Here is an 11,258-nt window from a genome sequence, read left to right on the forward strand (position 1 = left end):
GGGCACCGGGGGCGCCCGGGGCGCCGCGAGGGTCGCGGGGGCCGCGGGCGCCAACGTCGGGGGCGCCATTGCCGCGGCTGTAGGAGGCGCCGCATGCGGGGGGCGCGCCTCAAAGCCAGGGGGCACGCCAAGAGAGACGCGCGAGCGCCCTGGGAGAGGCGTCGAGGAGCCTGCATCACCAATGGCGGGAGGAACAGTCGGGGGTACCTGGTGAAACGGAAACACATGCTCATCAAAGTAAACGTGCCGGGAACTGAACACACGGTGCGAGACGGGATCGTAGCACCGATACCCCTTGGAGTTGGAGGGGTAGCCGATGAAGATGCAAGCGACATATGGAGGTGCAAGTTTGTGAGAAGCAGTGTCGGCAGTGCTGGGATAGCAAAGGCACCCAAAAATACGCAAGTCGTCATAAGACGGGGGCGTACCAAAGAGAAGATGGTGAGGTGCGTAGTTCCACCGTGGACGGCAGGGTCTAATGTTAAGGAGAAGTGATGCAGTGGCGAGTGCGTCCGGCCAGAAACGAGGCGGCACGTTGGCATGAAACAGGAGCGTGCGAACGTAGTCATTCAGAGTGCGAAGGACGCGTTCGGCTCGACCGTTCTGCTGTATAGTGTACGAGCATGTGAGGCGAAAAATTGTGCCGTGATGCGACAAAAAGGTGCGGAAAGTGAGGTTGTCGAACTCTTTTCCATTGTCCGTCTGAAGCGCAAGGTTGGGACGCCCAAATTGCGTGCGGACATAGGAGTAAAAAGCCGTCAAGGTAGAGAGTGCATCCGACTTTCTGCGCAAAGGAAAAGTCCACACATAATGAGAATAATCATCAAGAATGACTAGATAATATAAATAGCCCGAGTTACTGGGAACCGGAGAAGTCCACACATCGCTATGAATCAACTGAAAAGGAAAAGAAGCAATGGTAGTGGAATTATTAAACGGCAGGCGAACATGTTTACCAACTCGACAGGCATGACAAGTGTGATCCTCGATCTTATTGCAACTGAAACTGAAACTCCTAAGAATATGACAAAGGGTGACGGGGTTGGGATGACCCAAGCGAGCGTGCCAGAGATCGACGCCAGCGGGGAGAGCAACCGGTGCGGTGGTGGTGGATGAAGGCGAGTGCACCGGATAGAGCTCGTCGGGGCTGTCACATCGGTGAAGTACCATCCTGGTTCGAGCGTCTTTGACACAAAAAGCAAGCTCGTCAAATTCAACGGTAACAGGATTTTCACAAGTGAAACAACGAACGAAAATGAGATTCTTAATAAGATGAGGTGACACAAGTATATTAGACAAAGATAATGGAGTAGAAGTAGAAGGAAAAGAAGTATGCCCAACATGTGTGATAGGAAGTGTGGAACCGTCGCCGACAATGATGCGGCGGTTGGTGGAGACAGGAGTGAAGGAGGCAAGGTTAACAGGATGAGCAAACATGTGAGCCGTAGCACCGGTGTCCATGTACCAATCACCACCTCCAGTGTAATTGTTCGGCGTAGGAGCGGCATGCAGCCCGGTAAGGAGCATCGGGTCCCATGGCGATGGAGACGCCATGGGGAAGCCGTAGACGCCGCTCAACAACGGCGATGGGTACGCTCCATACAGTCCCGACTGCAACTACGGTGCCGAGTAGGCCGGATGGCCCGCCGAAAAAACTGCAGGTCCGCTGACAAATGCTGCAGGTGCTGGGCGCCGTCTGGCTGCTGCCCGGCAGGTGAGTGCTGGCCCGCTGATGACCCCCACCAGTACGCGGACGGAGCCCCGTACGCAGGTGGAGACCTGTATGTGGATGCGGGCGGAGTCCCGTATGCCCCATACGCAGGATTCCCGTACGTGGAAACGGACGCGTCGTAGGTGACGGCCGTCCCGTATGGCGACGGGGCCGTGGTGTAGAGCGCCGGCGGCGGGTCGGCAGAGGCGTACCCCCACCAGGGGTTGACCGCGGACGGAGCACCAGCAGGCTGCAAGGCACCGTATAATTGCCGGGCGCCGTATACGTGCGAGGGCTGCGGACGAAGTCCATCTGGCGGCCGGGCTTCTTGGGCGATTGGCAGGCTAGCAAATCCATCTATGGATTGGGCGATTGGCAGGCTAGCAAATCCATCTATGGATTGGGCGATTGGCAGGCTAGCAAATCCATAGTTGACGGGAGACGAAGGAGCCACGACCGGTACTGCAGCTGATTGGAAGGCACCGGCCATGGAGGCACGAGGCAGCAGCGCCACGGGTCGAGGCAGCTTCGGCGGGAGCAGCTGGCGCGATGGAAAAGCAGCAACAGCGCGTGGAGACGGGCTCACGCGATGCGTGAGGAAGCGCGTGGAGATGGGCAAAACGCGGCGGCGGGTTGCGACAGGGGTGCGAGCGGCGGCGGCGGCGGCGGCGCGGGTAGACGCGCGGCGGCGGCGGCGGAGCGGAAGCGAGGAACAAAACCTAAAAAACTGATACGATATATGATGTTATAATTGCAGGATGTATTGCTCTTCGTATATATGATGTATAAAGATGGGTCATGGACCTCAACTATACAAGGAACTAGGATGCGGGCCCAATACACAATATGCACATAACACATATACTCAATATGTATATATATATATACACCACCTCAAGAAATACAAATCGTGAGAATTCTCCATAGCTCAACACTTTGTCCGCCTACATACAATTTTACTTCGATTGACACTGTTTGTGCACTCCACAATTTTTAGCTGAGGCTCTCGACACTACGACATATCTTCTCAACCGATGCCCATGCAAACCACAACAACACCAAACTCCACATGGAATCTTGTTCGGTTCCCCTCCTACATACGGTCATCTTCAATTTTTTGTCTTCCTTTGCTATCCTAACAATTGATGCACCATCACACACAAGCTCGCTCCTTGCTCAAAAGCTAGTGTATTCGTGGACTACCTCGTCGATTACCATGGAAATCGATGTTACGACCCCTTAACACTTTGAGTACGTATCTCATACCACCTCTATTTCGATGATGTTTGTATTCCTTTCAGGGACCCCGGCTCTCCATCTTACGTCGATCGCGTCACCGAGCTATCAACAGAGGTCGTAACGGTTCAAGTGTGGACCCCGCGCTACCGCGCCCCGGCACCACCTACATCAGCCTCCCAGCCTGACCACTGTCCTCTCCTACCCCGGCAATGGTTCCTTCCTTCGGGTCCCCAGCTGCCTTTTTTGCGACGCCCCAATCTCATGCCATGGCAGAAAATTCGGTTGCCCACGACAGCCTATACAGCTGCCATGGCAGCCGAAAATTCAGTCGGTTTGACTACCATGATATTAGATTCTCCAATCAGTTCGCCTGCCATGGCAGCCGATTCATCCCGCCAGGGCAGTTGTTTCCTAGTACAAACACGCCTCCACTCCAGAAAGTCATAGTGTGTTGCCGGTAAGCTTCCACTCCGACCAACTGCCTTTTCGACCTCTGAGCATGCTCCTGGTGCACCATGGCCTCACCATGCTCGATTAACGTTGAACATCGCATGCCATGCTGACTCGATCTCAATAGGTCATCTTCCGGATCATTATGCACTACTTGGACGCCCACCTCGGTGATGCCGCCACCCCATCGCCATTGCCCATGTCTTCTCGTGCCGCCCTCCAAGATTCTGTTTGGTTTGCAGCCATGGAACAGGCGTTTAATGCCCTAACGGACAATGGTATATGGTCACTTGTTCCATGCTCGCGCAATGTTAATGTTGTCACCAACAAATAGGTGTTCCATCACAAACTAAATCCAGCTGACAGCACCATTGATCGCTACAGGGCACACTGGGTTGTGCACGGCTTCACACAGCGTCCTGTAATCGTCTTCCGCGAGACATTTAGTCCGGTCGTTTGAGAAGCGAATATCCAGACTGTGCCTCATCTGAGTGCATCACGGGCTTGGCCGGTTCACTAGCTCAACATTGCTAATGCCTTCCTCAAGGGTGTCCTCTCGAAGTGCATGTATTTCCAACATCCCATAGCCTTATGGGCGCCACACATCTAGACCATGTCTACCTGTTGTCCAAATCACTTCATGTCCTGCGCCAGACACTGGGAGCTTGGTACTCTTGCATTGGAGATTTTTTTTGTTGAGTTAGCTTCATCTCGACTTGCCCACACATGTTTCTCTTTGTACTGCACAAGGGTTCAAACATCGCTTTTTTTCTCTTGTACATTGACGGCATTATTCTGACTGCATCATCCTCAGCGTTTCTTCAAAGGACCATCGACCGGTTGCAATGCGAGTTCAAGCTCAAGGATCTTGGGCCTCTCCATTTATTTATTAGTGTCTTCACGCATAACACCAAGACCGGCTTCTTATTTTTGCAAGAGCGCTAAGTCAAAGAGCTCCTTGACATTGCAGCTATGTTCGATTGCATACCAAACTCCACACTAGTCGACACAAGGCCCAAGGCATCTTCTATATCAAAATCACTGGGCACTCCAGTAACTTATTACCTTGACACGGCCATGTTGGGAAACATAGTAGAAAACAAAAATTTCATCCTACGGTCAAACCAGGAACACTGTGAAAATGTATTAGTGGTTTAGATCATTACAAACTCCAAGTTGCAGTGGAAGAAGAGTTGGTGTAGATCGTACTTGAAGTCCCTCGAACTATCCATGATTATCCCTCAAACCTTGCACGACGATCCCTCAAACAGAAGACCAAAAGCAAGACCTCTCTACAGTTTGCAGGTGTACGATCTACACGATCCGACAGCGCTTCGCCGTCCAGAGCTAATCATCACCCGAGAATTAGAGGGAGGTGATTAGAAACATACTGGGCTTCTATTTATGAGGACTAGAGAGTATTAGATCTAGCTCTAATTGGATCGACTAGAAATAGAACTAGAGAACTAGAACCCTGAAGCCCGTCCGGTAACCCCGAAACGCTTCATGTTCCTCTCGAAATTATTTCTAATATTAATAAAACTATTTAATAAATATTTTATTGCAACTCTTGCTCCACTAACACTCAACAGGTCATTATTCCCTTAAACTTGTGACCTGTAGGTTCGGTAAAACATAGACATGAACAAAAACCCCTTCTGACCGACAGTGTAACCGTGGACATCCATATCTATCCCTATGAATACACGAATGACATTCAAGTGAACCTCTGGTTATCATGTACTATTACCATTGCTTCACGATTATTTTACAAAATCCGAGGTGAGATGTATCAGTATTTGCCTGAGTCATTCTTATGCTCACTGTACCGATCTCCTCGTTACCAGTTTTGTTCTTCTTTCTCGTTCACATGTTTCGGCATCCTTGTGACATAGCCACCTAGTCACATGTGTCTGACTAGACGATGATGGATGCATCACACTGAGAGGGTCTAAGAACATCTCTGGATCGTCGTAGGAGCAAATCCCACTTTTGAGCTATCTAGTCCCTTATCAAACTTCCCGATGAAGCTGAAAGTTATTGTTATGATCACTGTCACTACCAGAAACTGGACTATTCCCCACGGCTAAAAACCGACAGGAAATTAGAAAATACCGTCAGGAAATATTTTCCTGACGGCTACCCGACAGGAAATAGCCGACAGGATTAAATCGACAGGGAAAATAAAATTTTCCTGACAATTGGCCGACAGGGAAATAACTCCTGTCGGTTGTTCCTGACGGCAGCCCACAGGAAAATCAACTGTCTCGTCAGGTTTATGAGAACCCTTTTCGTGGCAGATGGCCGCCAGGAAAAAGCTGACAGGGTATATACTTTTAGAAATAACCTGCTCTCCTGTCAATGTTCTAACCGCCAGGAAATCAAGTTCACCATCTAATTGATAGTTCTATAACCTGTCAATAAATATTCAGTGATAAATAAGCATACATCCAATAGCCCATATATTAGGAAAGCCGTCCAAAATCAGTGTTTGCATACATACCGATATATTAAACTATGTTTCAACATCCAGCAATTGACATACGAGAATTTGTACATGGACTTGCTCAAAAGCAAAAACATTTCTACGCATACATGAAACCACTCTGATTCTGATCCATCGCATTGCACAGGGCAATGAAACAAAACACACACACACACACTTCTAAGTCACCTAGATTCATGATCAGCAGCATCACATACATACGCATCATTTTACTATTTCTCATCCATCATATTCCATATAACAGTTGCTGCAACAAAATACCATACGATTGTCGCTCATTAGTTGAAGTGCAAACGGACTAGTGAGATCCTCCTCCGGATGCATAGTTGTTATCATCATGTTCTCAGTCATGTTGCAAACTCGAGTGATGCCATTGCCGATGTGATCATCCATAGCGTCGTCCTTGAAGATAACATAGACGAATCATCTTCCCCTACAAAATTATGTACAAAATTAATGAAGAAGCAATATTTGACAAGGAAATAAAGAGATGGCAACACCACAACCCAGGGGCTGCCGCCACCAATGGGTCTGCTTTGAGCAAAGGTGATTTATTTTGTTTTTTTGACAAGAAGTTGCTGGAATTAGCTAAGCTTTATCCTGATGATTTTAGTCACAGAGATATGTTACTCTTGAACATGAACTTAGTATCTACATAAATAATGTAACCCATGATAGAAGGTTTTCTAGCTTGGACAAAATAGGTGATTGCTAAACTGATGGTGGATACAAGGAAGCATCTCTCCTACCCTTTGGTATATCGGCTTTTCAAGCTAGCACTGACTCTCCAAGTTGCCACTGCCAATGTTGAGACATGTTTTCCAGCTATGACTATTGTGAAGAATGCTTTGCGTGACAAAGTTGGTGATGATTATTTGAGTCATAGCCTAATTTGCTTCTTGGGCTTTTCCTCAAAAGCAACAATAGTTCTACATATACATGGCACCACTCTTATTCTCATCCATCACATTGCACAGAGAAATGGCGACTAAATACACAATTTCTGTGTTACCTAGGTTCATGATCAGCAGCATCACCTACATAATTATAGCCAGCCAGCACAAAGCCACATAAGAAACACACTACCTGGCAGCAGCCACTAAGGAGAAAATAGTACTCATCCAACTGCTGACTAGATATGTTGGAAACTCAGCTCATTGTGACACATATATTGTCACTGGAGCAGCACTGTCCTAGACTTGCATGTTCAGAATTAATGCATCTCATGCAGTAGTGCCATTTGTGGACACACCATATGATATATGAATAAAACCAGAAAAGTATATATGAAACTTTATAATCTGGCACTAGGTTTCATGCCTCGAGCAACGTGATATCCTTTTTTTCTTCACAACTTGACAATTCAGAGATGCTTATTAGGAAATATACTTACAGAAAAATAGCCAGATGACATGAATCTGTTGGACAGGTAGAAATCCAACTATGAAACCATCCAGTTATGATCCTCACTCATCTGTTCCGGAATCATTGTCTCCTAAAAGCAGCGCCTGCACAAGCACACATCGTACATGTAAAAAAAGAAGAGTGATTCACTGGAAAACCAAGAATAGACCACAGTACAAGGGCCAAAGAGGAAAGGATTTGAAAGTTACATGAATTTTTTGAGACCTTGAACCATCAGCCTAGATTTTGCTTTGGCTAATTGCAAATTGATGTAAATCTGCATCTACCAGCACTGGCACTGGGATGGGAAGTATTTATAGGAAGAAACAAATCCATAGGAAGATGAAAAAATCAGCAGAAAAAATCATGACCAACGGCAATAGCCATTAATTAGCATGTTGCTTTGAGAGTTGGATCCAGCGAAGAGCGGGGCAAGAGAAAAAGGAACGCCAGCCGCCGTTGTGCGTGGTGATCGCCGCAGCCAATGATAGCATTTTTTCTCTCTCTAAGAGAAAGCAGTCAGCCTGTTACGTAACTCTGAATTGGGCATCGAATAGTACGGCGCAAGTAGCATCAGTGATCTAAAAAGAAGAGTACATCTTCACATACATACACTGCATATCCTGAAGCAGCTAGCAAGGAAAAAGAGTCAACATCTTCACGTCTTCACATGCATACACTGCATATCCTAAAGCACCTAGCAAGGATGAAAATTACAGTGACATTAATCTTTTCAGTTTTCAGTGACTTAACCAATGTGGTTGCTAATAGCACACCTAGCAGCAGCATCTAAACTTTGAGCTAGCATAGAGAACAAAGCCATTTCTTGCAACATGTAAAATGAATAAATCCATACACGGCAAAAGAATGCAAAAAGGCAATAAACAAAGAGCATTTCTTGGGAACTCGTCTCTGAGGTAAACAGAACACCCAATATCAGCTCCGGCCAGAGGTACCTATATAGCCCCACAGAAAAAGCATGTTTTTTTTACTTACAATGGAGCAGGGGAAGACCATCCGGCAACTAATGCGGTGGCGACGGCCTCCAGAAATAGTTCCGCGATGCACCTACAGAAGAAACCACCGAGATGGAAGAGATAAGAGCACGAAATTTAGCCAGATTTGTGCAAATTCACGGCTTAGATTTATCAAAGGAAGAACATTAAGGATAAAAGAAATTAAAAGAGCAGGGGAGAGGGGAGGACTGAAGTTTACCATGGAGAGGGGCAAGGTGAGAGACGTGGCGAGGCGTCCGGCGATGGGGACGTGAGATGGGAGAAGGCGAAGAAGCAACTGCGGCAACCCCTCCTCACGCTTGCCGACGATGTACGCGCACACACAGGGGAGATAGACGGGAACGACCTCAGCCTTGGGGTCAGAAGGATGTGGAGGAAGGCGTCGGCCGGGGGTGAGGTCAACGGCGGGGTGGTGCGGCCGACGTGGGCGAGGTCGGCGGCCGGGTGGTGCGGCCGCCGTGGGCGAGGACGGCGGCGGGGTGGGGGCGGCCGCCGTGGGCGAGAACGACGGCGGGGTGGGGGCGGCGGCTGTGAGCGAGAACGACGGCGGGGTGGGGTGGCGGCTGGGGTCTGGGATGTGGATTGGGGAACTTTCTCGTGGGGTTTACATTTGTCTCGAAGCGTCATTTTTTCTCCCGTGGGCCGCTGCACACAGGGAAAAAGAAATTCGCATGGGCCTTTGCGCGTGCATGAATATTTTGGCGCGCAATGGGCTGGCCTGAGTACTTTCCTGTGGGCTAACCTCACAGAACAATTCATTTTCCTGTGCGTTATATACTACCTACAGTAAAATGAACTATTTTCCTCAGGGCTTAAGTATGCCCGCCAGGAAAATTATTATTCCTGTGAGATGCTTCGGGCCTCACAGGAAAATGGGTCACCCTATGGAAAAGTGTAGTTTCTGGTAGTGATAGTGTTTTGTGAACTATTCTTCACAAGAAATATTGTACGCAGTTCTAGCTAGTATAATAAAGGTTTTTATATTTTAGATAAACACATCACATGCCATATCCTATTGTTGTTGACAACTAAGCATATTGCTCTCTTCCAAGGAGAATGGAACTTTGTGTCCTGGTTCACTATGTATTTTTAGGGGAAAACAGGAATTAAGTCTGACTGCATATTTTTAAAAAAATATGGAGTTTGTAGCTGTACAAATGAGAGCCAGAAAAAAAACTGGGATATTGGATAAAGTTCTATATGGATGATCAGAAACCAGAATAAACGTCGTTGCCATAAGGTAGTGTTAACCATGGCAAAGCTCATCTCTGAACGTATTTACTTCATCTGAAAACGTTTGGTTGGGCTCCATCATTTTTTGGGTTTGCAGTGTTACTGAATTTTATGTTACTAAAAATTTACTAGTTTGTATACCGAACTAAGGGAAGAAATGGTGGTACATAACCAGTAATAACGCAAGTTGGGTCGAATGTGAATTGCATTCTGACCCATTCTCTGGTGACATGCTCGGGGATCCAGGCGAGGCCCACCGGACGCATCTGCGGTGGTGAGGACAGTGGAGCACCGGCGGAATATGCCGCCGTGTTGTCGGAGTTTCATCGCCGGTGGTGGTGGCCGGTGGCTGCAGTTTTTCACCGCAGGCGCTCGAGGCACTTCGTCGGGGAGTACATTTTTTTTTTGAGAATCCGCCGGGGAGTACATGTGATTGTTGTTGTTGTATATTTAGAAAAAGAGATACGATGGTGTGGGCTTTCTGAAAAAAAGTATACTGAGTGGACTTTTTCTTTTTTGAGGCAAGTATACTACTTGAGTTTTTTTTAGTGTGCTTTCTCACGTGTACCATGGGCTTCAGAAAAATACTAGCCCAGTGGTGTTTGATGATTGATGCTCGTTGAAAGCGCGTTGTACTCTAAAAATCAAAGAATGTACTTAATATACTAGGAAAGTGAAACATTTACTCGCTCTTTTCCTGCTAATAAATTACAAGGCCCTGCAAATTTTTACATCTTAAAAAAACAAAGAATGTACTTAATATACTAGGAAAGTGATCAAAATTTCATGAACATTTTTAAAATGTTTCCACATATTTTTAGATGCAACAAACACTTTTAAAATGATACAAACATTTTATTATGTGCCGTGAACATTTTTATGAAATTGGTCGAACAATTTTACATTTTTAATAACATTTTAGTAAATGTTGCGAGCACTGATGTAAATGTTGTGAGATATTTTTAGATCGTCATGAATGCTTTAAACTAGCTACAAATATAATTTAGTAAATGTTGTGAGATATTCAGTGCAAATGTTGTGAGATATTTTAGTAAATGTCAAGACATGAACACTTTAAATGTTGTAAGATATTTTAGTAAATGATTTAAATGTTTAACCAAAGAGAGGTTGAAACTAGCAAAAAAAATGGACAACAAAGGCAAATTAACTATGCAATAGTAGTTTTTCAAAAGTATATTCCTAAATTTCTCGTATGATGATAATTGGTGCCATTCTCACAATGTGTCAATTTTATTTTATTTTTGAAAATAGTTAGCCCATGCAGCTGCATGAGTTCATGACTAGTGGTATATAGCTGACACCGTAGATATTGATAATTTTCACAGGGTGCAGTGGCACATCAATATAAAATATGAAGTGGCTATAGCTCAGTCTAGTCGGCACGGGAGCTATGTCTACGTCGGACGGTTCTTACCGTTACTTGATACGCATTGTTTCCCAGAACAAAACCCAGAAGATATACAGGTCGCGGAAGGGAATGTAGCCACGACCACGTACGACCAGAAGTGTTACTGATCGGCGATTCTAGAGGATGACGCCCGAAAATTATGGAGCCCTTGTCGAGGCGACAGGAGGGCGACGCCCGACGACCCGAGGGGCCGGACCGCCGGCGGACAACCCCGGCGAATGGAGAAAAGAGTTTAGAGATATCGAGAGTGAGAGAGATCCGGAGCCGGTA

At 46.7% G+C, this 11,258-nt stretch overlaps 1 long non-coding RNA gene across 4 annotated transcripts; it reads right to left on the reverse strand.

The window, feature by feature from the left end:
- Window positions 1-5,877: 5,877 nt before the first annotated feature.
- Window positions 5,878-8,806, reverse strand: LOC119312910. Of its 4 annotated transcripts, XR_005151475.1 has the most exons (6): window positions 8,526-8,806; window positions 8,307-8,378; window positions 7,924-8,007; window positions 7,520-7,815; window positions 7,300-7,414; window positions 5,878-6,339 (listed from the first exon to the last, which is right to left on the reverse strand). It is a non-coding gene; the product is annotated as an uncharacterized LOC119312910 (long non-coding RNA). The 4 variants fall into 4 exon arrangements; XR_005151476.1 differs by lacking the exon at window positions 7,520-7,815; XR_005151477.1 differs by lacking the exon at window positions 7,520-7,815 and having other exon boundaries at window positions 7,920-8,007.
- Window positions 8,807-11,258: the final 2,452 nt, after the last annotated feature.

This window comes from Triticum dicoccoides, chromosome 5B, assembly GCF_002162155.2.
Source record: "Triticum dicoccoides isolate Atlit2015 ecotype Zavitan chromosome 5B, WEW_v2.0, whole genome shotgun sequence".
Lineage (NCBI taxonomy): Eukaryota > Viridiplantae > Streptophyta > Magnoliopsida > Poales > Poaceae > Triticum > Triticum dicoccoides.